The sequence below is a fragment of the Onychostoma macrolepis genome, chromosome 13, assembly GCF_012432095.1.
Source record: "Onychostoma macrolepis isolate SWU-2019 chromosome 13, ASM1243209v1, whole genome shotgun sequence".
In the NCBI taxonomy this organism is placed as follows: Eukaryota; Metazoa; Chordata; class Actinopteri; order Cypriniformes; family Cyprinidae; genus Onychostoma; species Onychostoma macrolepis.
In genome coordinates this window covers 28,090,465-28,118,105 of record NC_081167.1, presented here as the reverse complement: position 1 = coordinate 28,118,105, position 27,641 = coordinate 28,090,465, and the positions used below count along the sequence as shown (strand labels likewise).

Below are 27,641 nucleotides of genomic sequence, written 5' to 3'. Positions count from 1 at the left end.
GCAGATTACTGGATCCGCAGCTTTACACCTCTGGATGCATGGACTACTAATATTAAGGGCTTTATTAGGGATTTTATTGATGATTTGACCAGTAAACTTTCATATCCTCATCATATGTCTTAATATCTGATGAAATATAAAAACAAGTGATGGTATTAAATGAAGCGAACATAGGAGTGAATTTTAAATAGTCTCAATACTTTGGTTAAGGATTTCTTTTTTGTCATGTTTGCATTAACCTCTTACATGAAAAACTGGCAATTCATTAAGAAATATTCCAGACTAAACATGTTTAAACTCAGGTCTACTTAATTATCCATACATGATTTTTGGAAAAAAATCATGTTAAAATGTATCAAAAATGATACATCAGACTTTCAAGGAACATTTATTTGTTCATCTGTCAATCATCATTGTATTGTATTGCATTACATGTTCTGAAAGATCGTAAAGCTAAGCATTTACATATCATCTTTACTGGGAACTATAGAGAAAACTGGTGTTTACAGTATATGTGTTGTGTAAGTCTGTATATTGTTCTAAAGTTCTCAATTAATTTCTCTAGTTGAAATACTTTTGAATTTCCGAGTTTTTCCAATATCATTTCCCTTCCTTTAGTCTTTTGTGAACTGATCCCTTTAACTAAAGCCAATTCTGTGATGACATCATCGCATGGGAAGTGACATCATTTTGGAGGGAAAGCAACATCACCGGCATTAGTGAGTATTAGCAATGGATTTAATAGATTCTGTGATGTTTTGTTAGCTGGTTGCTGTTAGCTGGTTTGCAAAAACTCTTCATCCTGTAAAATTAAAGTAAAATTGGTTTGATAATATCAACATTTCAAAAGATAGTTAAACTCCCTCACTGAGCAATGGCTAACATTACCTCTCTGTTTCCAATCTGTTGCTTCTCTTGCCGTTGTGTAAATAGTCAAGTTGTAATTAAATTGCTTGAGCTTGACCAGAGCATACAGTATTTCTGAATGTCTGCTCTATGTTTTTATAAAAATACATCTTTGTTTAAATTGCAATACAGTGTTACAATAATGAGTTATTTTTAGTTCTCACACAACACTAGTACAAGTAAAAGGTTTTAAAACATCCACCTTCAGGTTGTTACTTATTTTTAATAATGTAAATGTAAGAATAACTTTTAGGTAACTTTACATAACTTTTTAATATTTCAAGATGAACATTTACTGGATTAAAGGTTTACTTGATTATCCATGAATCTTTTTATTTATTTATTTATTTTTTTTTAAAAATCATGAAAACAATGTGAGTATCAGATATGATTAATCAGGCTTTTGAGGAATGTTTGTCTAACAATCATTGCAATTCAATATATGTTTATGAAACTACAAAGCTTTGATCGTGAAACTAATCATTTAAATACCATTTAAATTAAGACATATTGTTGGGAGTTATACTGTTATAAAGATCATCTTACCCTTTGGCCATATAAATATCAGCATCTGCACCAAACTGCATATTTTTACTCAGTTTGTGCCTCTGAATAAAACTGATGTGGTTTTTCCTCCTTGAGTATGAGCTCCATTTTCTCACTATATGAGCCATAAAAGCCAGATACATTAAATATGATACTCAACATGGAAACCTTTAAAAACATGTTGTTCAATAAATTGTTCCATTAGAAAAAATCTCACTATTATTTCATATGTCAGGCTTTACAGGGTTACAAATTTAAGTGTCTACTGTAAGTGCTTTATTGTACATGCATTTTTTTTTTTTTGCCTGAGGGAGACAAAATTCTTTCTGTGCTAATCGATATTGTATCACAGACGCTGTTGATAGAGCTTAACTCATCCTGAAGCCGGAACATTCCCGTAGCAGCAGAAGTGCTGGAATGCCACATGGTTTTAATGCCCCACCCAGCGCTGTAAGGATGACATGCAGTGCCCCGACCCCCCGCCTCCGGTATGTCAGGAATGTGTTTGCCACCCAAAGATCCCTGCTGTCATTCAGCACACCATGATCTTCACACAGGAAATGATCCCCAGGGCTGCTGGGTAATTCCCCCCCCACGGCCTGGTGGGTGGATGGGGAAACTGAGGGGATGTATGTGGAACAAAATACTCTGGAAAGGATTTTGCATGTTCCTCAGAAGAGAAAGAAGGAAATTAATCCAGGCTAAATTACAGGGACATTTTATAAAAATGAAATCAGAACATATTATGAACCCGTAATACAACTTCTCATGTTTATGCAGCTTAACAACATCTACTTGGTGTTGAAAAATTTCACCCATCCAGTCACAGTAGGATAATAAGGAAGAAGTGGAACAGATACCTCTATGTGCAAAAGTTGGGGATTGGCATTTTTAATGTTTTGTCGCTTTTGCTCACTGAGGTTGCATTTATTTGATCAAAAATACAGTAAAAATATCAAAATTGTCCATCAAAAAAAAAAAAAAAGTTGACCTAACTCAAAAATAATTAGGCAACCTATCACAATCAACTTTTTAAGTTAGCTCATCTAGCAACCGACAACTTAAAAACTTTAGTTCATCTAATGAATAAAAGTCAGTCTACTGCACTGTAAAAATAAGTTGACCTAACTCAAAAATAAAAAATAAGGCAACCTATCACAATCAACTTTTTAAGTTAGCTCATCTAGCAACCGACAACTTAAAAACTTTAGTTCATTTAATGGATAAAAGTCAGTCTACTGAGTGTTAAAAGATTTGTCAGAGCAACCAAATGTTTTAGCAATACTACTCTTTTTTTTTTAACAACCCTCTTTCTTTTAGATTTATGTTTATTTTTAAAGTTTTCTACATAATATGGATAGTATTTGTTTCTCAAAACTAGAGGCAAACATTTGTTAATGAATAAATATATTAAACAAGTTGCAATGAGATGCAAATATACAGTAACTCAGCACACGATTCTCAAACATGGTGAGGATAAACAAATTTTAAATCAGTCAAAATATGAACTCTGATCCACATGACAGCTAACTGACAGTAACAACAGCAGCAGCAACATAAATTAAGCCAACAAAATGTAAAACAATGATAATATTTTAATAATAATTAACATAAAATATTTTCAAGCTGCAGTGCATACACTGTAAAAAGTAATAAGTTGACTTAACTTAAAAAAATTGAGGAAACCCGTTGCCTTAACATTTTTAAGTAAATGATAATTAAAAAAAAAATAAGTTAATTTAATTTTCAAGTTCACTTAACTTAAAAAATATATATATATATTATGTACTTAATAATTTTAAGGCAACGGGTTTCCTCAATTTTTTTAAGTTAAGTCAACTTTCACTTTTTACAGTGTACTGGGAACTTGTGCAATGTTGTTCAATGTAAAATTGTTTGTTAAGATGACTCAATTTGTAAAAAAGTAGCCTGAACAAAAAATTTTTAGAAGTCAGTTTAATTTTTTGTGTGAACTGAACAAAAATACTCTAAACATGTCGCTAGCAAAAGTTGTTTTGTTTACCTTACTTAGATACTCGTGTATTTGTTCACAACATATCCAATTGTTCTCCCAACTTTTCAAATTGAGTCATCTGAACAAACAATTTCCCAGAATGCATTGCAGCTTGAAAACATTTTTTGTTAATTATTATTAAAATATTATCATTGTTTTATATTTTGTTGGCTTAATTTATGTTGCTGCTGCTGTTGTTACTGTCAGTTAGCTGTCATGTGGATCAGAGTTCACATTTGTACTGATTTAAAATGTGTTTATCCTCACCATGTTTGAGAATCGTGTGCTGACTTACTGTATATTTGCATCTCATTGCAACTTGTTTAATATATTTGTTCATTAGCATACATGTTTGCCTTTACTTTTAAGAGGCAAATACTATCCATGCTATGTAGAAAACTTTGAAAATAAGCATAAATCTAAAAGAAAGTGGATTGTTAAAAAACGATTAATATTGCTAAAACATCTTTGGTTGCTCTGACAGATCTTTTAACACTCAGTAGACTGACTTTTGTTCATTAGATGAACTAAAGTTTGTAAGTTGTCAGTTGCTAGTTGAGCTAATTTAAAAATTTGATTGTGATAGGTTGCCTTATTTTTTTGAGTTAGGTCAACTTTTTATTTATTTTTTTATTTTTTTATTTTTTACAGTGCAGTAGACTGACTTTTATTCATTAGATGAACTAACGTTTTTTAAGTTGTCGGTTGCTAGTTGAGTTAACTTAAAAAGTTGATTTTGATAGGTTGTGATAGGTTAGGTCAACTTTTTATTTTTACAGTGTACAGTTTAAAATAACTGTTTTCTATGTTAATATATTTTAAAATATAATTTATTTATGTGATGCAAAGCTGAATTTTCAGGATCATTACTCCAGTCTTCAGTGTGACATGATCCTTCAGAAATCATTCTAATATCCTGATTTGGTGCTCGAAACATTTCTGATAATTATATAATATTAAAAACAGTTGTAATGCATAATAAACACTCAATATATATGTGGAAATGCTTAATATTTCTGTGGAAATTGTGATAAATGTTTTCCAGGATTCTTTGATGAAAAGAAAGTTCAGAAGCATGGCATTTATTTGCAATATAAATGTTTTGTAACATTATACATGTCTTTATTGTCACTTTTGATCAGTTGAATGTACCCTTGCTAAATTAAAGTATTAATTTCCTGAAATAAAAAATAAAAATAAAATGATACGTAAATAAAAACCCTACTGACCTCAAACATTTGAACGGTAGTGTATTATATTCCTAAACTATTTGTAAAAAAAAAAAAAAAATGGGAAAGTTTGCATATTCCCATTAAATGATCAATATAATCATTAAAAATGTATTAGAGCAATAGTTCACCCTAAAATGAATGCTGTGAAAACATTTATTAACCCTTGTGACTCTAAATGCTGAAGGTGTTAAAGCTTAAACTGGACTTTTTCTTGGAAATGAAGGTGTATAGCTTTAAAAAGCCCATAAAAGTAACTCATACTACTGTGTGTTAAAGTCATAGTGCACTCAAAAATTCTGTCCTCATCTACTCGCCCTCAAGTTATTCCAAACCTATAGGAGTTTTTTTTCTTCTTCTGTTGAACACAAAAGAAGACATTCTGAAGAACGTGGGAAACCAAACAGTTGCTGGAAACTACTGACTAAATACTATGGAGCAAACGTTTGAATAAGACTTTACAACAAATGGGAGATTTGGTCTGTTCTTTACATTCATCTATATTTACTTCAGAAGACTTAGAATATAGTCAATGGCAGTCCTTTTATATACTTTTTTTTTTTTTTTTTTTGTAGGGTGTGTGTGTGTGTATTCCAGTGACATTTTTCATTATGGGCTGAACTAGTTATGTAACGAAATGTATTTTTAAATTCTTTAATTAATTTTAGACAGTGCAAATTTAGATTCTTCCCTCTCAGTCATGACTATAGAAGCGGTTGTGTGTGTGTGTGTGTGTGTGTGGGGGATGTTCCTTAGAATGGAGTTTGAATTAGAATAGATGGAAGGAGGGGGAGGGGAAGAGCCTTTAGAGAGAGAAACGGAGTGTGTCTGTGTGTGTGTGTGTGTAAGAGAGGTAGACACAGCTGTAGTGTAGATGTGTTTGTGTGTGTGTGTGTGAGAGAGCTGCAGTGTTAGTGGGTCAGTGTGCCAGCTGCAGACTAATCATCTGCTCTTTCTCACACACTCGTATTCTTTAAAGGTATAGTTCACCCAAACACAAACATTTGCTGAAAATCTATTCACCCTCAGGCCGTCAAGATGTAGATGAGTTTGTTTGATTTGGAGATTTGGAGAAATGTAGCATTCCATCACTTGCTCAGCAATGGATCCACTGCAGTGAATGGGTGCCGTCAGAATGAGAGTCCAAACAGCTGATAAAAACATCACAATCCACACCATTCCAATCCATCAATTAACATCTTGCGAAGTAAAAAGCTGCATGTTTGTAATAAACAAATCCATCTTTAGTGCATTTTTAGCTTCAAATGATGGCTTATGAGTCCATAGTCCATAATATTGCTTTCCCCAGTGAAAAATCCCCAGTCAGAATTAGGAAAGAAATATGCTCAGATCAACCAGTGTTTACAAGCCGAAACAGTCCAAAACAAATACGTCAGTGGATTTTGATGTGAGAGGAGATGGATGGAACTTTTCGCTGAAGGAAGCATTATTATGAATTATGGAATATGCATTTTGGCCAGAGGCGAAGGTTTGAAGTTAAAACATCTTAATGATGGATTTGTTTTTTTTTTTTTACAAACATGCAGCTTTTTGCTTCACAAGACATTAACTGATAAACTGGAGTCATGTGGATTACGTGTAGATTATTGTGATGTTTTTATCAGCTGTATGGACTCTCATTCTGACGGCACCCATTCACTGCAGAGGATCTACTGGTGAGCAAGTGATGCAATGCATTTCTTCAAATCTGATGAAGAAACAAACTCATCTACATATTGGATGGCCTGAGAATATATTTTCAGTTAATTTTATTGGGTGAACTACTCCTGTAAATAATATGCAAAGGGCTTAAAATATACAAGACCTCTACCACAATATCTTCAGCACAACTTGATCAGCAATAATAATAATAAAAAATAATAATAATGTTTTGATGATTCATTGAATTTCAGATTATTTTGGTATTTATTGTATCTCTTTTGTTTTGATGACAGCTGCATGACCAAAACCTGATGATCACTTTCTCCAGCATGATTTGAGATCCAAAGAGCATGACTTATTTACTTCATTTAAATAATCGGTTACACTTTATTTTGATAATCCACATTAGACATTCTACTAACTATAAATAACTTTGCAACTACTTGTCAACTGACTCATTAATTTGCAACTTCTCTTGTTAGAGTGTTAGTAGACTGTTAGGTTAGGTAAGGTCTTCACTGCAGTCTTTTGTACGCTGCTGCTCATGTAAATAACGTCCGATGTTTTCTTAACATTTCTGCCAACAGCAAAACTGAAAGTGTGTGTTTGTATGTGTTCTTGCAGACTGACAGCCGAAATCACAACTGCTTTACAGTCACAACCCCCACAGCCATAACAACACAATCATCTATCTATCTCTCTCTCTGTGTGTCAGGCATTGTGCTTCTTCTCATTTCATTGCAATCATTCTGCATGTTAAACCAAAATATTTTCAACCACTTTGCAGCTTAATTTGGTCAAGAACTGTTCATAGACCCCCACATGGCTGAAAAAAAAAGATAGATAGATAGATAGTTTGGGCTGTAAATTTACAGGTTTTCATTTTTTTGTTCTGTGTTTTAAGATGTTAAAAATAGAAAGGTTTTGCTAAGAAGATGAAAGCTTTAGAAGCTATTTAGAAGCTTACACGCACACACATATCTAAACTGTGTATGTGTCAGAAAACATCTTAATGAGACAGAAGCGCTCGCTGTTTCCCAGACTCCTTCAGCTCATTCTCATTCTGTTCCAGTTTCACGTTTTCACTGATCTTCTGCTGCTGTCGGGTTGCCATAGTGCTGAGTTTCTGTTAGCGTGTTCGACGGCGTGACCCATTTTTCACCCCCCCCCCCATCCCTCGCCCTCAATAACCCTTCTCTCCCCTCCTCCAAATGACAGAAACCCCTCCACACTCCTGTTTTCCTCATTCAGTGCTCCACTCGCTCTGCTCTTCACCACGTCTGAGATCCTACATTTGCTACTCATTCATGCCTTCATTTAGTTAATGCACTGCAAAAAATGCTATTCTTACTTAGATTTTTTGTCTTGTTTCCAGCCAAAATATCTAGAAATTCTTAAATCAAGAAGGATTTTCTAGACAAGTAAAAATTATTGTCTTGTTTTCAGAAAAAAACAAGTCAAAATTAAGTGAGTTTTAGCTTAGAACAAGCAAAATAATCTGCCAATGGGGTAAGAAAAATAATCTTATTTCAAACAGAAAACAAGATTATTTTTCTTACCCCATTGGCAGATTATTTAGCTTGTTTCAAGCAAAAACTCACTTAATTTTGACTTGTTTTTTCTGAAAACAAGACAATAATTTTTACTTGAAAATCCTTCTTGATTTAAGAATTTCTAGATATTTTGGCTGGAAACAAGACAAAAAATCTAAGTAAGAAAAGCATTTTTTGCAGTGTGTTGATGTTTTTTGAGTAAAAATAACTTGAATGTGGACTCTTTGCTAAATGGTTAATTTGACTAAAAATTATAAATGGGAAAAAAAATCCCATTATTTCTACAGAGTAATGTAAAAAGATTATTCATCATGTTTTACCATAAATGACTAATTTAGTTTTTCTTCTTCAAAATGTGATGTCCTTTGTGTTACTTGCCATTTACTAGCAATTGAAAAGCAGTTTATATTTTCAGTGTATATACACCTTTCAGATCTGACTGTTAAGTGATGTCACAATATCAACTTTATTTTATTTTATTCATTTTTTATTTTTATTTTATGTTTATAATGTTTTAAATATGCTTCTGAATTCACGGTTCATCAGTTACAGAATGCCGCTATCCATAATCTTAAAAGATAGACCATATTTATACTCATATATTTGTAAATATATTTATTATTTTGCAATTAACAAACTAAAATGCATTGTTTTTATACTCATAATCATTGGCAATATAATTGTTGTATCATTGTTTATATTTTGTTTGCAGTGCCTCATGGGATTGCATTTCCCACATTACTCAATCAAGAAGCATGCAAAATGACCTAAGATATTAGTTTCTTAAAAAAAAAAAAATAAATACAAAAAAAGAGTGAGTTAAAAGATATTCTTTCTTTCTTTTGAAATTTCTTTATTGCTGTGTATAACATCGTCTCAGAGCTGGTTGGTTTGGATCATAAGTACATTTTTTGGAATAAATGAATAATGACATTTGATATGTGATTTCAGAATTCTTAAAATGTCCAAGTCTTTTGAATGATTTTATGATACTTATATGGTTTTTGTTTCCTTGTAGGAGCTTGAATGTCTCAGTCTTCCTTCTTTGCAACTGTAAAGAGCATCCAGCATGATGAATTCAAATCCAGAAGATAGAAAGTCATACGGGTTTGGTTTGGAACAACTTTGTGGTGAGTGAATGACAGGTTTTTTTTATTTGTTATTTTTTTTTATTTTGGGGTGAACTAGGGTAAACTTTCATGTTGACTTGAAACCAAAGAGTTTGTACTGTACTGTATTAAATCAGTCAACACAAGCTGACAGCAGATCTCTCTCTGTGTGTGTGTGTGTGTGTGTGTTTGTTTAATAATCTGATTATGATTTCATTTCATAAGACATTCACGCATATGAACCAAAATAAGAGCCGACATGATTTATAAATCAGGAGCGTAATCACAGGATTTACATGACTGGATTACACACACACAGAGAGAGAGAGAGAGAGTGAAAGAGTATGTAATGTCCAGCTACACACATCTGGTGCTATTTGTCTTTATGGTTGAAAAAGTTTCAAAGCAGGAGGTAGAAAGACATCCTGGGTTTTAAGAGGGCAGCATGTCCTCTTAAACACACACACATGTCTGGTTTGCTATCCTTGTGAGGACTCTCCATAGGCGTAATGCTTTTTCTACTGTACAGACAGTATATTCTATTGCCCTACACCAACCCTACACCTAAACCTACCCCTTACAGGAAACTTTCTGCATTTTTAGATTTTCAAAAAACTTCATTCTGTGTGATTTATTAGCTTGTTTACCCGTGGAGACCTCAATTTAGGCCCTCGCTGTGACACGAGTCCCCATGAGTCTGTGTGTATTCAGGTTTAAGTCCCCACCTGAATAGAAAAACAGGTACACACACACACACACACACAGGATGTAGCAAAACACTACAGTCCCAGCTATAGGAACATTTTGCTAAAGTTCCCATTAAGTTATGAAAATAATGTTTTCTGAATATTTCCTGAATATTTAAAACGTCCATTTTTGTGAACAATTCCAAAATTGTTTTCAAAACACTTTTTCCTGGTTATGCAAACGTTAACAAAACATTCAGTGTAAGCATTATGGGAATGTTATTTTGAATGTTCTGAAACAAGTAGAATGCTCTGAAATTCCAGCTTTATGTTTTGAGAACATTATTAAAGACCATATAACTCTGAACAAACATTCTATTAATGTTAATGTAACATTTGATCATAACTTTAAGGGAAATTAGCCAGAACGTTCTGAGAATGAGAAGCTACAGACTCCAAAACTAGAAAGAACTGCATCCAAAAACCTCTACAGCAGCAATTTTAGCATCTGGCAGTATTCAGTATGTAGTAAATGGTGGGAAACCCAGAACTGTGAAACAGAGGTCAAGTCGAAAATCTAGACAACCCTCATAAGTGTCCAGCTTTCAACATATCCTGTGTGTGTTTAAGTTGGTAAAATCATGTGAAGAATGTCAGGTTTTGGAGTTCAGCTATCTGAGACACGGTGTGTTTGATAGTAGAGCAAAACATGAACTCTTGCCACAATGCAAAAATATACTTGACCCAGGTTATTCAATCAGACCGGGTTATTTAGGAGTTACATGCAGCTGATGTCTGACTGAGACTCCATCACTGAACCTTCAGTTTGTGATAACAGTCACAGATGGAGGAAAACATATAGGCCTACTTTTCTTTGTGAAAAACATGTATTTTATGGAATGTGCACTTGTAGTGTACTTTAAATCTTAAAAGTATATTTTCTCGCAGATAATATAATATTATTATATACTGTACTTCACCAATCTTAGTGTTTTATTTACAACTCCGAAAGTTGTTTTTACGATTTGTGAAAACTGTTTTCTTTTGTCAAAAATTATTATTTTCCAGTGAAGGTTTATGGAGCTTTTTGTGCTGTTTGAAAGCCTCTGGTCACTGCATGTTTTTTGTTTTATGGAAAAGAGCAGAGTGAAGTTTCGCCAAAAAATGTCCTTTTGTGTTTTGGAACGAGATGAGGGTAATTGATGACTAATGTTTGGCTGAGCTCTTCATTAAATCCTGTGTTATTCCAGGTGTTTCTTTATGAAGGGTGCTGTAAATCTCTTTACTCTTTAAATAAGCATTACTTGTTTTTTTACTTTGGTTTTTACAGTTACATATTTTTATGCAAATCTGTGTTGAGAAATGTCATAAATTGCTCAGTCAGCTGGCACACAGTAAAACACACTAGTGGGATTTCCCCATCAGCCCTGATTCCCAAACGTTAATCAAATATGCGGTGAATCACAACTGATTCAGCTTTACACTCAGACAGAAACTGATTCGCTCAGAGATTCACAGACCTCTTCTCCAAGAAATATCTGTCAGCTCTGTTCCAATCCGTCTATCCTCCCATCCTTCCTCTGGGTCGCAGGAAGTGGGTCCCTCGCTGGGCCCCTCGAAACATGAGCAAGACACTAGCATCTCATCCTACAGGAAACAGGAAGTGCCTGTCTCACATGCCTGAGGGAGGATGACATATCCTCAGCGTTCATCATTTAGTTCCCATTCAAATTCCAGCATATGAACTGAAAGAAAGCCAGTTGTTAAATTCCTCAGGCGGTATAATTGCAGAACGATTTGTTTACGTGTATGTGTGTGTGTGCGCGTGTGTGAGATTTCTGCTTCTCTCAGGAATGTCTTATCGGGTTCGTATCAGTTGCTGGAAGAGACGTGTTCACACATGTATCTGTGATCTGAATCACTGCAGCTCAGCGTCTGTGACGTTAACACTGACATGCATCATTCACAAACGCTCTTCATGGATGTTTTCGCACGTGTTTGAGTGTTTGATTTGAGATGGACTAGCGTCAGCTCTTTACCTCTGAAGATATGACATGACTACTGTTATTTGTAGTACAGTAGCAGTAGTGTGTTGGACAGACTGCTGTTATAGCCATTGTGAACCATATGCTAGAGTTCATCTGAGTTCAGAAACCAACATTGAAAGCGCGTTGATGTCTAAAAGTGTATATTTCAGCCAGTTAGAATTCATCTGAAAGTCACGAGAGGAAGTGATTTTACTGTGGTTAAAGTTTTCTGTTAGTCATGATGTTATCTGTGATCTGGTTGCTTTTAAAAAAGGGCAGCAACGGCAGTATGATATAAGACACCAGTGATCAATAAATATTTGTAGCCTACTATCAGTATTCATTGTAAATAATTCCTTTGCTTATTGTTGGATGATTTGTAATAATGTGCTGCATTAGTATTTGAATAGTAAATTTAAAATAAAATATTAGAATATTAAAATATTAAATGTATATGTTTAAAATTATAGATTTATTTAAAATTACATATATTTTACAATCTAAATATTTCAAATTAAATGTTATGTAATAAATATAATACAGTAACATTTTATTTATTTGACTGATTGCTTAATTATGATTATGAAATGTAGTGATTGCTTGATTATGGTTATAAAATGTAATGACTTTTTTTTTAATAATTAAAAGAAATAGGACCATTTAGGACCAATTGTTTTTCTGAATTCTGATTATTATGATTTGTTTGCATATATATATATATATATATATATATATATATATATATATATAATATGTGTGTGTATTACATTTCATTTAATTAAATTACACGAAGTTATAAAATATATTATAAAATAAATATATTATATTAAAAAATATGTTGTATTTATAAAAAAAAATATTTTTGTTTTTAGGACCATTTAGGAAAATGTTTTTCTGATTATTATGATTAATAAAAACTTTTGTTTTTGTAAATATTTGTCTTTCATCATATTACTGTTAAAGCCTTTTTATTAAAGCAATAAGTGAGCCACACAAAAGATGCATTAAAAGTGATTTTACAGTGATTAAAATGCAATTTTACGCCATGACCTATAAGAGCCCTTAACCATGGTAAAATCATGGTGTTTAACTGTGGCTAGTGTTGACTGACCCCCGGGAGAGATCAGAGAATGCATAAACAGAACCAAACTAGGCTGTCCAGGAAATGGACGGACACACACACACACACACACACACACACACAGAGAGACAGAGACTGTAAATGAGCATGTAGCATGTAAATGTGCTGGTGTGTGAGTTGAGCTGACGCAGATGGTAGCGGGTGTTTGGGGTGTTTCGGTCTTGAGGTGGGGTGTGATGACAGAGATGTGGTGGTTTTTATTATTCTGAGAGTCATTCAGGAAATTAGGTACTGAAGTCAGAATGTTCTGAAAATCAGACATGCTGCTCTAGAGACGCGTGAAAGTCAACATGAAATCAAAATTCACCTAATTCACTTTCCTTAAAACACATTCCTGGTCTTATTGCCAACAATTCATCTTTCTATGGTATTCCAAAGGGGAGGGAAAAAATCTTGGGTTTTATAATGTTTTATCATAATACATTTATAATAACTTACTGCACCTCTAAAAAGACATTTTCAATAGCTAGTTAGGCATTATTTTAATGTTACAGAAATAATAAAGCATTTTAACACTACTCAAATTTGCATCAGCAAGCAAATATTTGAATAATATTGTAATAAGTAACCTCGTGAAACAGTGCTCCTTAAATATATATAATATAATATAATATAATATAATATAATATAATATAATATAATATAATATAATATAATATAATATAATATAATAATAAATATTTAAATATATATATATATATATATATATATATATATATATATATATATATAAAACATAAAACACGCACGCACGCACGCACACACACATATATATATATAATTCTATAATTTTTATATAATTCATTTAATATTTTGTAATGTTATATAGGCTATTATATATTTTCTACTATTATAAATAAAACTAAAATATTTTGTAAAATGAAAAAAAAGAAAATTCTAAAAAGTACACATTTTTATGAAAATATTGTTTTGGTAACTATCTCAAATAAAGCAAGTACTAAAATTACTAAAACTAAAACTGAAATAAAAATAAGTTACAGCTAAATATAAATATTAAAAATAAAATATAAACATTATAACTAGTACTATTAAATATTACAAAAACACATAAAATTATGTTTATGTATAATGTACATTGTTTATGTTATGTATAATTACTTAGAATAAAATTAAAATGCAAACTGAAAATATAAATAAAAGCTAATTCAAAATATTAATAAATACAGTGGTGTGAAAAAGTGTTGGCACCCTTCCTGATTTTTTTTAATTTTTTGCATATTTGTCACACTTAAAAGATTCAGATCGTCAAACAAATTTTAATATTACACAAAGATAATGCAAGTAAATACAAAATGCAGTTTTTAAATTATGATTTCATTTATTAAGGGAAAAAAAGCTGTCCAAACCTACCTGGCCCTATGTGAAAAATGAATTGCCCCCTCCTATTAAATCATGAAAGAACTGTGATTAACCACATTATTTTAGAAAGCTGAGTTAAATTTCACTAGCCAAACCCAGGCCTGATTACTGCCTGACCTGTTGAATCAAGAAATCACTTAAATAGAACCTGTCTGACAAAGTGAAGCATGTTTAAAGAGCAACACATCATTCCGCGATCTTAAGAAATTAAACAGATGAGAAACAAAATAGTTTACATGTATCAGTCTGGAAAGGGTTATAAAGCCATTTCCAAGGCTTTGGGACTCCAGCAAACCATGGTCAGAACCATTATCCACAAATGGAGAAAACTTGGAACAGTGATGAACCTTCTCAGGAGTGGCCGGCCTACCAAAATTACTCCAAGAGCACAAAGACGACTCATCCAGGAGGTCATAAAAGAACCCAGAACAACATCTAAAGATCTTCAGGCCTCACTTGCCTCAATTAAGGTCAGTGTTCATGATTCAACAATAAGAAAGAGACTGGGCAAAAACAGCATGCATGGGAGAGTTCCAAGGCAAAAACCATTGCTGACCAAAAAGAACACAAAGGCTCGTCTTATATTTGCCAAAAAATATCTTGATTATCCCCAAGACTTTTGGGCAAATATTCTGTGGACTGATGCGACAAAAGTTGAACTTTTTGGAAGGTGTGTGTCCCGTTACATCTGGCATAAAACCAACACAGCATTTCATAAAAAGAAGATCATACCAACAGTCAAACATGGTGGTGGTAGTGTGATGGTCTGGGGCTGCTTTGCAGCTTCAGAACCTGGAAGACATGAATTCTGAACTCTATCAGAAAATCCTGAAGGAGAATGTCCGCCTGTCAGTTTGTGACCTCAAGCTCAAGCGCACTTGGGTTATGCAGCAGGACAATGATCCAAAACACACCAGCAAGTCCACCTCTGAAAGTCTTAAGAAAAACAAAATGAAGGTTTTGGAGTGGCCAAATCAAAGTCTGGACTTAAATCCAATTGAGATGCTGTGGCATGACCTTAAAAAGTCCATTCATGCTCGAAAACCCTCCAATGTGGCTGAACTACAACAATTCTGCAAAGATGAGTGGGCCAAAATTCTTCCACAGCGCTGTAACAGACTCATTGCCAGTTATCGCAAACGCTTGATTGCAGTTGTTGCTGTAAAGGGTGGCACAACCAGTTATTAGGTTTAGGGGGCAAGCACTTTTTCACACAGGGCCATGTGGGTTTGGATTTAGTTTTCCCTTCATAATAAAAAACTTAATTTAAAAACTGCATGTTGTGTTTACTTGTGTTATCTTTGATTAATATTTACATTTGTTTGATGATCTGAAACATTAAAGTGTGACAAACATGCAAAAAAATCAGGAAGGGAACCAAAATTTTTCCACACCACTGTATATTTTATTATAGTAATAGTAAAATAAAACTGCTATAAATGTAGTTAACTTGTTAATGCTTCTTTTACAGATATTGCAATAACCTAAATATGACATACCACATCTCATTCTACACCTTTTTCCATTGATTGTTTTACTCTGAAAAACGTCACATTAAGGAAGTAAAATGGGATGTGAGTTCAGTTTCATGTTGTTTGCTCAAACATATCAATGTTTTGATAATGCCATAGAGACACAGTGTTTACACTTTCCATGGAAATCAAGCGACTAAAGTCTTATTTATAGTCATCGTTGCATATTAAGCTGGTGTAGATTAAAGTATTAAACCCTGAAACAATGGCACACTTGATCTTTCGTGTGTGGTGTTTGTATAAGACGTGGAGGCTCTGGGATTCAGTGTGTTTATCTGATGGCTGTTATCAGAGGTGCGAGTCAGAGCATGACACCACACAAACCTCAGGACACACAGGTCAAAGGTCAGGGGAGGGCTTGATATTTTACACAGCCATTACAAAGGCTTGATCAATCAGTATACACTCATTTTGTTGATGCTTATCTTTAAAAAAATAAAGGCTATTCATTGTCATCAATATATTGTCATTCAGTTAATTAACACAAATAAAAATATTGTATAATATTTTTATGGATAAAATGTTGATTTTTGAAAATTATAAATTTTATATATATATATATGACTTACAAGTCAGATCCAGCTAGTCATAATCTTTAGGAAACATAATAAACAACCCCTCTAAAAAAAACTAAATAAAATATAATATAAAATAAAATAAAAAATATTTAATAAAGGGCTGAACAGTGAATATAAACTAATTTTGTTGATGTTACATCCTTAAAAATAGAAATTCCCTATTGCCATTGATGGTTCCTTCCCATCAATGCCTTTCCATACCACTAAAAATTCTTTATAGTGGGAGAATCTTACTTTAAATGTTCTTCACACTAAGAAAAAAAAAAAAAATGTTGTTTTAGTAATTGTTCACTGAAAGGTTCTTTTGAGAACCAAAAATTCTTCTATGGCATCGCTGTAGAAACCTCCTTTTGGAAGCTTGTAAAGTGTGAACAAACACATTCTGATCTGACACTAACCTGAACAGCCTTATTTCTCATTGTCTGTCTCTGGATCTCTCATTCATTCTCGTTCTGTCTCCACTGTTCATTCCACACATGCCAGTGAAAATGACAGGCAGGGATAAGAGGTGTGTGTGCGTGTGTGTGTGTGTGTGTGTGCCCATTCTCCTTAAGATGAAAGATCATGGCCATCGTTCCCAGACCTGTAGGAGCCTCACCAACCACCTACAAACCTCTGAGGAAAGTGTGAGGTGTTTGCCCATCAAAGTACGTGGTTGTCTGTTGGTCCACCCTCAGGTCTTGCTGATATCCAGCTTTCTTGATATGACTTGAGTCCCTCCTTTAATGTACATCTGTGAGGTTTCCTGTCCTTACTCACTAACCCTAAATAGCAATACCAGTCTTAGCAGAAGTACTCAAAGCAAAGTGTAGACATTACATGCCGTAGCTGTAAATGTCCTTGTCACAGTTCACTGCCCAGGCTCAGACCATCCGCCAGCTAACAGGAAATCCTCCCCTGACAGGAAGTGACACGGCACACACGAGTATGAAACAGGAAGTGCACCCTGTGTTCACTGATTCACTAATTCATAATAGTCAAGCACAGACAAAAAAGTACAACATTAGGGCTGGGCAGTATAACTAAAGGCAATTATATCCATATAATATTTAATATATAATATTCTAAACCCTTTAATGGTGCTGATTGCATATCTTGAATTTGTTCTGAATTGGCTTGAAAATCAAAGAAAATCTTAATTAAACCATGTTTGACTAGTTAAATAATAATAATTATGCAAGTTATTTATTATAATAAGTTAATAAAAATTAAATGCGAGAAGTAAAATACATTGAAACTCAAGCTTGTGTATACATTATGTAAAATACTTGTATTGTGTCTGTGTGTCCTTAAAAGTATTGAATCAAAATAATTTTGTGTTAAATAAATAAAAAAAGCTGATTTTTTATATATATAAAATTTATCATATCATATTTTTATAAGCCAATACAATACATTGTTTCAAATTTCACTATTTACAGATTTTTATACAATATTTTAATGCATTATTTTATATTAATCTTTTTTATTATAACATGAAATAATCTGTCAATCATTGCTTTGAACTGACAACTGATTCACTGAAACAAGACCATCTTTAACTCTGTTTTTGCTATCAACGTTTTAAGATGCTGTAACATAATGAACATTACATCAAAGCATCCCAAAAAAACAAAAAAACATTCTATAACATTCAATATTTGACCCAGTCCTATACATTCATCCAAACACAACACACAGACGCGCTTAGTTTGCCAAGGAAGCTAAGGAGCCAGCAGACAGTTGATAACCTGAATATCTGCAGATAAGCGTGTCTTTGAGAAAGATCTGTGAAGGAATGTATACACAGTGATAAAGATGAGAGCCAGGGGGCATCGCGTCATGTGCCAGATGACACATTTCCACAGAATCAGATGGGAAATGACAGGGCTGCTGAGTTCTGTTTCAACATGCCACACTTCTACACAGTTGCTCAACACAGAGACTGTGTGTGTCATTTCTACATGCTTATATCACTTCACAGCTTGGATGGTTTTGGAGTGTGTACAGGACACCTACCACTCATAACGCGTAATTACAGATGACTGCTAAGGCCAGCGTCACTATTGCTCATAACCCCAACACTGTTCGATTTTAGCATGTAACTCGTCCCACACCGCTTACTGTACTTTACTAAGTGATCAGACTTATGATTATCAACTAGTGTATGATAAAATGGGCAACAATCCCATAGACTTACATAGAGGAAAGAAAGTGTGTGTTGGTCCCTCTTCTGACCCCAAACCTCTGACCTCTGCTGGATAAGGATGCGTTTCCTTATTTCTCTTTGGGACAGGAAAAGGCTGCTGCTGTGGAAACAGTCCCTGCACAGAGGAAGTGATCTCACTGCACCTGTGAGGACGAGGATGAACACACACACACTTCCCATGCAGCTGTGTGCCGTTGGATTTTAACAGGAAGTAATGGAGACATCAGGTTTTTTCCCAGACCTTCTTTCCTTATTCCCAAAAACACACTTGCCAACCTTAAGTAATAATGTATAAAAAAATATATATATAAACGTATGAAATGTATAATATTAAAGCTATGTAATAATTGTTATGCACCAATATATATTTACAGATATACACTCTTAAACATAAAGGTGCTTCACGAAGCCATAGAATAACTTTTTTTTTTTTTTTTGTCGTCTAAATGGTTCCGTAAAGGACCTTTAACCTCTGAAGAACCTTTCTGTTTCACAAAAGGTTCTTTGTGGTGAAAGAAGGTTCTTCAGATTATAAAAAGGTAAAAAAATAGATGGTTTTTTAAAGAACCTTTGACTGAATGGTCCTTTGTGGAACCAAAAAATGGTTGTCCTATGGCAGGGTTCCTGAAATCCTGGCCTGGAAGGCCAATGCGCTGCAATGTTTAGCTCCAACCCTGATAAAACTCACCTACCTGTGATTCTGAAGACACTGATCAGCATGCTCAGGTGTGTTTGATTAGGGTTAGAGCTAAACTCTGCAGGAAAGTGGATCTCGTGGGCCAGATTTGAGGATTCCTGTCCTATGGCATCACTGAAGAAACTTTATTTTTAAGAGTGCATTTATTTTAATATAATATTTTAATATTTATTAGGCATTTGATCTTTATTAGGACATAATATATTAATTTTAATATAACATTTTATAACATGAAAACTAAATGGTGTGTGCCATACTTATGAGAAAATTTGTTTAATTATGAGAAAAGTCTAAATTCTGAGATAAAAAGTCAAAGTTATGGCATGAAGTCAAAAGTTACCTTTTTTAAAAAGTTATCTTTGTATGAACTTTTAAAATGTTATTCATGCATCCTGTATGTTTTAACAGGGTGGACATTTGTTATGTATTTATTAGGACGTTATATATTTGTTTTAATATGTGACCCTGGGCGACAAAACCAGTCTTAAGTGTAAATTTTTCGAAATTGAGATTTATACATCATCTGATGTATGGTTTGTTAGGATCGGACAATATTTGGCCGAGATACTACTATTTGAAAATCTGGAATCTGAGGGTGCAAAAAAAATCAAAATATTGAGAAAATCGCCTTTAAAGTTGTCCAAATGAAGTTCTTAACAATGCATATTACTAATCAGAAATTATGTTTTGATACATTTACGGTAAGAAATTTACAAAATATCTTCGTGGAACATGATCTTTACTTAATATCCTAATGATTTTTGGCATAAAATAAAAATCGACAATTTTGACCCATACAATGTATTTTTGGCTATTGCTACAAATATACCCCAGCGACTTAAGACTGGTTTTGTGGTCCAGGGTCACATATAATATCTTAATACGTGAAAAATGAAATATGTAAATATTGTAAGATGTGAATGAATCTATGAATCAGTTTTACATTGACAACTGATTCATTTAAAGGCAGAGTTTGAAATGAATCAGACCCTCAGAATTTACCCTATTTCATAATTTACATTTCTTGTTATATTGTGAATAATTCATCAGAGCAAATTATTTGAAATTAAAAAAGGTTTTCTTAAGAATTTCACATTTGATTAAATGTGTTCCCTCCCATTTCTTATGTAATTATTTGTCACATTTACTAGAAGTGTGTGTGTGTGTGTGTGTGTCTGTGTTTAATGACCAGTATTACACATACAAGTCCCTTCTGATATTTCGGAGAGGTTCATGACTCATCATTGGCACATAAGTTTTGTGATGTGTAAAACTCAAATACCCGTGTGTATGTGCGACATGATTATGTGTTTTCAGAAGGACTGGGCAAAATCCCCACAAGATGTTGAATTTGAATGACAGGAAGAGGAATTTACTAAATAGCAATTTAAAGAAATTCAAGTGTCACACAAGAAAGTATAAAATTTAATGGTCACAGTAATGTGGTTTTGAAATATGTTGTGGCAAAGCAAATAAAATGCAAAAACGTCTCGGTTACGTATGTAACCCTCGTTCCCTGAAGAAGGGAACGGAGACGTCACGTCGGATAACCGACGAATTGGGATCTCGCCAGTCACGAGTCACTCTGAGTCACGTCGGATGACTGACGAATTGGGATCCCTACCAAAACGCCACAGGAGCTGACCCTTCCAGTGCTCTGTGTAGGCCTCCTGATCCTTCCTATAAGGCAGACGATAGGACCGGGCTCTACACAGAGAAGGTCAACTACTGTTGTTCCTTGGACAACCCAGACAGTAGGACTTGGATAACACTGGGAAGCGTGCCCTTCCATTTGGAAGAGGCACACTGCGGAGTCACCTCCTCCATTTAGACATGTGAAGTATCCCCGTAGGGCCCTATTGCACATGGAAGTCTCTGAGATGGCACAGGCTGCATCATTAGAGATGGCAGAACGTGGTCTGCCAGGGGAAACACGGCTCTAATAAGCATACCGTGCAATACACATATGGGATCCTGGCAGGGTCTCTCATATGGGCACTAGCCTCACATCAGATTTCAAGAATTCATTGGCTGAAAGGCCTGGTGCAGGACGCTCCGCCACATCCGGACACCGGAGTGCTGGAAGACTCGACAGGGTTTGCCTGGTTAAGGAACTCTCTGGAGAATTAGGTGAAAGAACGCCGCAAGCCAACTCTGAGCCGGGCCTCTCAGTGCCACTATCCGTTTGAGGTGAGAACACAGGAGGAAACCGGTTCGACACGTAGGCTATAAAACCTAGCGAACGTGTTAGGAGTCGCCCAACCCGCAGCTCTACAGATGTCTGCTAGCGAGGCACCACGAGCCAACGCCCAGGACGATGCGACACCCCTAGTGGAGTGAGCACGCAACCTGAGCGGGCAGGGCACACCTTGTGCTCCATAGGCCAAGATGATGGCATCCACTATCCAGTGGGCCGTCCTCTGCTTGGAGACAGCCTTCCCCTTCTGCTGTCCTCCGTAACAGAAAAAGAGCTGTTCTGAGGTCCTGAAGCTCTGAGTTCTATCCACATACTGTCGCAGTGCGCGTACAGGACAGAGCAAAGCTAGGGCTGGGTCTGCCTCCTCCAGGGGCAGCGCTTGCAGGTTCACTACCTGGTCCCTGAAGGGAGTGGTAGGAACCTTGGGCACATAGCCGGGCCGGGGCCTCAGTGTTGCACTGGAGTCAGCCGGCCCAAACTCAAGGCACGATTCGTCGACCGAAAATGCCTGCAGGTCAATGCCTTTCAGCTCTCGACAGCGTCGCCGAAAAGGCCGGTCTGCGACACGGGAGCATTCAGGAACTGTACCTTCTCCTGCTCCTTCATGTCAGCAAGACACAGCCAGAGATGGCGCTCCTGGACCACTAACGTGGACATCGCACGACCCAGAGACTGTGCGGTCACCTTCGTCGCTCGAAGAGCGAGGTCCGTCGCAGCACGCAGCTCATGTAGAACCGCCATGTCATGACCACCCTCGTGCAGGTCTTTCAGGGCTTTGGCCTGGTGGACCTGCAGTAACGGCATGGCGTGAAGGGCAGAAGCCTGAAGGGGGCAACGCAGCCGGGTCGTCATCCCCGGAGAGAGAGGACTCGCCCTCCGATGCAGCGATCGACATCTGGTCGTCAGAGGGGGCACCGAAGGAAACGCGTGGTGCATTCTGTCCAGCAGAGGGCCCAGCGCGCTCCTTTGGCAGCTCCACCGGCTGGGGAGTGCTTGAGGAGTGAGTAACGCCTCTGGGGAAGCCCTCACTGTCACCCTCAGATAACCTATGACTCCACCGGATACAGCGCCGCCCCGGGAACGAACGCTGGATCGCGGCAGAGGCAGAGGCCACCATGTTTGACATAGCGGAGTCTATTATGCAACTCCGAGATGGTCATGTCCCCACAAGAAGAACATGAACCATCCACGAAAGCTTCCTCAGCGTGCTGAATGCCCAGACACGTGAGGCAGCGATCTTGACCATCCTGAGGCGCCAGGAAACGACCACACCCAGAAACGCACGGGTGATAAGACATCTTTAAAAAGACGCGATCACCCGTATTGCTCTTTTAGAGAAATTTGCTCTTTATTAAGTGCTGAAGCACGCAGGGGAGCTGGCCACCACACACTCCTAGTGTGACTGTCCTCACGGGAATCGACCTCTTCTCCCGTGAGACCGCGACCACCGCTGCTGCGCTGTAACGCCCGCGCTCGCTCGCTCGCTCTTCTCACTCGCAGGATAGGAGAGCAGCAGTGATTCACCGCCGCTCGGCTCCGAAGCGAAAGGATAAGTGTCGCGGTGCACCCGCTGCCTCTTATACTCACGCTGTGATCAGCGGCAGCTGGATGCAATGATCGCATGCCAATGTCCATTGGCTCGTTTAGTTACACTCGAAGTGGATTGGTCTCTCTGGCGAGATCCCAATTCGTCGGTCATCCGACTTGACTCGGAGTGACCGACTGAAAGGGAACTATATTTCTTCTGAAAAAGGTTTTTGTTTTATCTTCCCAGAAAAGTAATCAGTTTGATATATGTTGTGGAAAAGCAAATAAACAGAAAAATGTTATTTAGCAAAAAAAAAATAAAAATAATTAAAAGTATTTTTTTCAATTGAGAAATAAATGCCCAATGTAACAAATTTTTCATGTTACATATATATATCATAAACGCCCAATGTCATATATACAGGTGCATCTCAATAAATTAGAATGTCGTGGAAAAGTTCATTTATTTCAGTAATTCAACTCAAATTATGAAACTCGTATATTAAATAAATTCAATGCACACAGACTGAAGTAGTTTAAGTCTTTGGTTCTTTTAACTGTGATGATTTTGGCTCACATTTAACAAAAACCCACCAATTCACTATCTCAACAAGTTAGAATTCTTCATAAGACCAATAAAAAAACATTTTTAGTGAATTGTTGGCCTTCTGGAAAGTATGTTCATTTACTGTATGAAACTCAATACTTGGATACGGCTCCTTTTGCTTTAATTACTGCCTCAATTCAGCGTGGCATGGAGGTGATCAGTTTGTGGCACTGCTGAGGTGGTGTGGAAGCCCAGGTTTCTTTGACAGTGGCCTTCAGCTCATCTGCATTTTTTGGTCTCTTGTTTCTCATTTTCCTCTTGACAATATCCCATAGATTCTCTCTGGGGTTCAGGTCTGGTGAGTTTGCTAGCCAGTCAAGCACACCAACACCATGGTCATTTAACCAACTTTTGGTGCTTTTGGCAGTGTGGGCAGGTGCCAAATCCTGCTGGAAAATGAAATCAGCATCTTTAAAAAGCTGGTCAGCAGAAGGAAGCATGAAGTGCTCCAAAATTTCTTGGTAAACGGGTGCAGTGACTTTGGTCAAAAAGTCACTGCACCAAAAAACTCGCTGTGTTTTTCAAAAAACACAATGGACCAACACCAGCAGATGACATTGCACCCCAAATCATCACAGACTGTGGAAACTTAACACTGGACTTCAAGCAACTTGGGCTATGAGCTTCTCCACCCTTCCTCCAGACTCTAGGACCTTGGTTTCCAAATGAAATACAAAACTTGCTCTCATCTGAAAAGAGGACTTTGGACCACTGGGCAACAATCCAGTTCTTCTTCTCCTTAGCCCAGGTAAGACACCTCTGACGTTGTCTGTGGTTCAGGAGAGGACAACTGTGGCCAAATTCCTTGACACGTCTGTGTGTGGTGGCTCTTGATGCCTTGACTCCAGCATCTGTCCATTCCTTGTGAAGTTCACCCAAATTCTTGAATCGATTTTGCTTGACAATCCTCATAAGGCTGCGGTTCTTTTGGTTGGTTGTGCATCTTTTTCTTCCACACTTTTTCCTTCCACTCAACTTTCTGTTAACATGCCTGAAATAAATGAACTTTTCCACGACATTCTAATTTATTGAGATGTACCTGTACAGTATGTCACATTACAGATCTTTCACAAGGAGGGGCTGTATTTCAAAATTTCAACTGCAGAAACATGTTATAAGTGTTCCATTTGGTCTGTTTTATAAGCGCCATAATTTTCCTATAAGGAGAAATTGGTCTGGGTTCTTATGGGTTAATGTCAAAGTTTCAGCTCATGAATGAATGCTTGAGTGAACATTTAAAGTGTAGTTTGAACTCACATTCATCTCAGCTCTCATTCTGATTGGTTGAGTTATGCTCATATAAGAATCTTCTAAAAAAAACTAAAAAAATATGACAAGAAGTAATTTAGCAGATAAAAAGTAAAAAGTATGTAAAACAGTTGAAATTCATTTAACATTTATGAGATATTATGAGAAGTTGTAATTATGAGAATTCATTTAAAGCTGCAGTCAGTAACTTTTGGCGTTCTAGCGGTTAATAAACAGAACTGCGTGCGTCTTGCAGAAGAACATTGTAGCCGGAGCTACTTCTCTCTTTTTATGCCTATGACGAATCACGCAGGTACCGGGTTACTCCGCAGCGGTACCTACCCAAACCAGTCTAAAATAAATAAAATATCTCTATAGACATTATAGTTCAGATCAATACAGCTGTTTATTTTGTTCAGCTATACAGTCAATCAGGTAACTCCCTCACATAGAAATATGATCATGAAAAATTCCTCAGCAATGGCCACAGGCCACTTTAATTATTATAATACATGACCTTAATAAACTGCAGCATAGAGCTGAATGCTGGCCACACTCCAAACAGACTATTAGTATGATCATATTCCTCATGTTTCAGGTCCTGCACTAACATCATTAGTTCAAGAGTAGAATCAGATGCAGAAATGCAGTGAAGATAATGATATTCACACAGACGCATTAATTGGAAAGTGTATGAAAAATTTTAGAAATTTATGGGGGGAAAAAGTAATTAATCATAACCATTTAGCATTATATTTTAAAGTCATTTTTAAGATTTAAGAGACCAAAAACTGCAAATGATCAGACTTTCGATTTGTTTATAATTTATCAACAGCAATGACAGAACATGATCAATCCTAGAAAAATAAATAAATAAATGGACAACACAAAGCTTTATACCAATAAATGTCACATTTATCTTCATGTGAAATAAATGTTAAATTAATTTTAAAGTAATGTTAAATAAATATGTAGTGTGAAATAACTCCAGATATGGTTTCTCTTAACAAATGTTGAACATTAAATGATAACTCACTAAGTGTACAAATGACTGTTTCTCTGAACAAATGCTGAGTAATAAATAAACTTTTATTTTATTTTATGAGCAGTAAATAAGATTGATCAATTCATAGAAGAAATGTAAATCAAAGCTAAAAATGATCATTTTTAAGAAAATTATTTAATGACCTTTTTTAACAATTGAATAATGTATTTTTAAATTATTGGACCTATTGCATGTCAAAAAAAAATATTTTTGCATTAGAAACATACATGCCATAGAGGGCTAATAAAGCAATCAAAACGAAAGGCCTTTGTGTTCTTTGTTTCTGCTTGTGTGAATCTCTTTCAAGACAGATGAAATATTTATTTTATCATCATTTTAGATACATGAGTTCAACAGAAACTCAAGATAACAACAATAAATTTCACCTCTCAAAATGTATTGCAGGGCTATGTTGAGTTTCAGCATGCCAGAAACATCTGTCTTAGAATGGCTGTAGATTTGATCAAACTTTTATCCAACACTTGGCCTGAAATACTTCATTATATGAAATAACTCAGACAAATTCATCTGATATTTTCAGTTTGTATTCATAAAGGATCTGAACAGCTGTGGACTTATTTTTTATGAAAAAGGGTAAGGCTCGTTTATGCAGTGATAAGGATCTTGACAAATTAGTGAAATACTCATTACTGTACTTGTTAAAGAATGTCTTAGACACACACTCAATTATTTACTGTTGTACTTTCTGTTCAAAATCAAGCCTAAGAAAACACAAGCTCTGTTCCAGCATCATATGTGTCATTAGCAAAGGTGATTCCACAAGGCATTGTGCCAAGCACATACATTGACGTCAGATGAACTGAAAATGAACTGAAAATGAACCGATAAAAACATATTTGTCTCTGCTACAGCTTAGCAACATGCTAACAACGAACTATTGGAATTGAATGAGTCTGTTGGTGAAAATTTATCACCAATATGTTTTTGTTATTTCTAAAAGCAGTCGGGATAGATCATGTTTTGACTGTTAAAAGAAGAATTTATTCAAAATGAAAATTCTGATTATTAACTCACCCTCATGTCTTTTTTTTTCTTCATTTCTTCTCATTTTTTATTCAGTGACAGTTCACAGTTACCCCTGGCTGTCAAACAAGGACCAAAAACTCCATGAAAGAGCCATAAAAATAGTTCATGGAGTCTGACAGGACGTGGTCACTATGAAGTGTTGTTGTATGGAAAAGTGGAACATGTACATCTGTAAGAGCTGTCATAACATCACACCGCACACACAGTGCTGGAGGCTCATGGAGGGAAGATTTTCCACTACACTTCACTTCCAGACCCTAGATGGACGCGGAGAGAAAGATAGTGGCCTTCATACGTTCCTCCATTGATTTATTTTCATTTTTACGCACGCTGCACGTCACCACAGAAGTTTACAAAGACTTGTGGCTGTATGGGAAAGATGTCTACACTGTTTCAGATACGTTTGGAATGATGCAAATATCTCTGGCATGATTTGCAAAGTTTTAAAGATGATGCAGGGCTACACGATATTGAAAGAAAAAAAAAAAAGAAAAAAAAACCTGACATTGCAATGTTTTTTTTATCTGTAATATCTATTGCAATATGAAAAAATACAGGAATTTTTAGCAGATGACTTGAATAACTTTGGAAAGAATTAATTATTCTAGAAAAAGTGGGGTGATTTTTTTAGAGAGTGCATCTACATAGAAAATAACAAATGTAAAAATTGACACAATTATACTTATGTTTAACCAAGGTTCAACCTCTTTTTTATTTTTTTA

The 27,641-nt window shown here is 35.6% G+C and overlaps 1 long non-coding RNA gene across 1 annotated transcript; it reads left to right on the top strand.

Annotated features, from left to right (window-relative positions):
• The first annotated feature begins 20 nt into the window (after window positions 1-20).
• On the top strand, window positions 21-27,641 carry LOC131552744 (uncharacterized). Its single transcript, XR_009274048.1, has 5 exons — window positions 21-719; window positions 1,805-1,940; window positions 8,929-9,040; window positions 18,639-18,778; window positions 26,953-27,641. It is a non-coding gene; the product is annotated as an uncharacterized LOC131552744 (long non-coding RNA).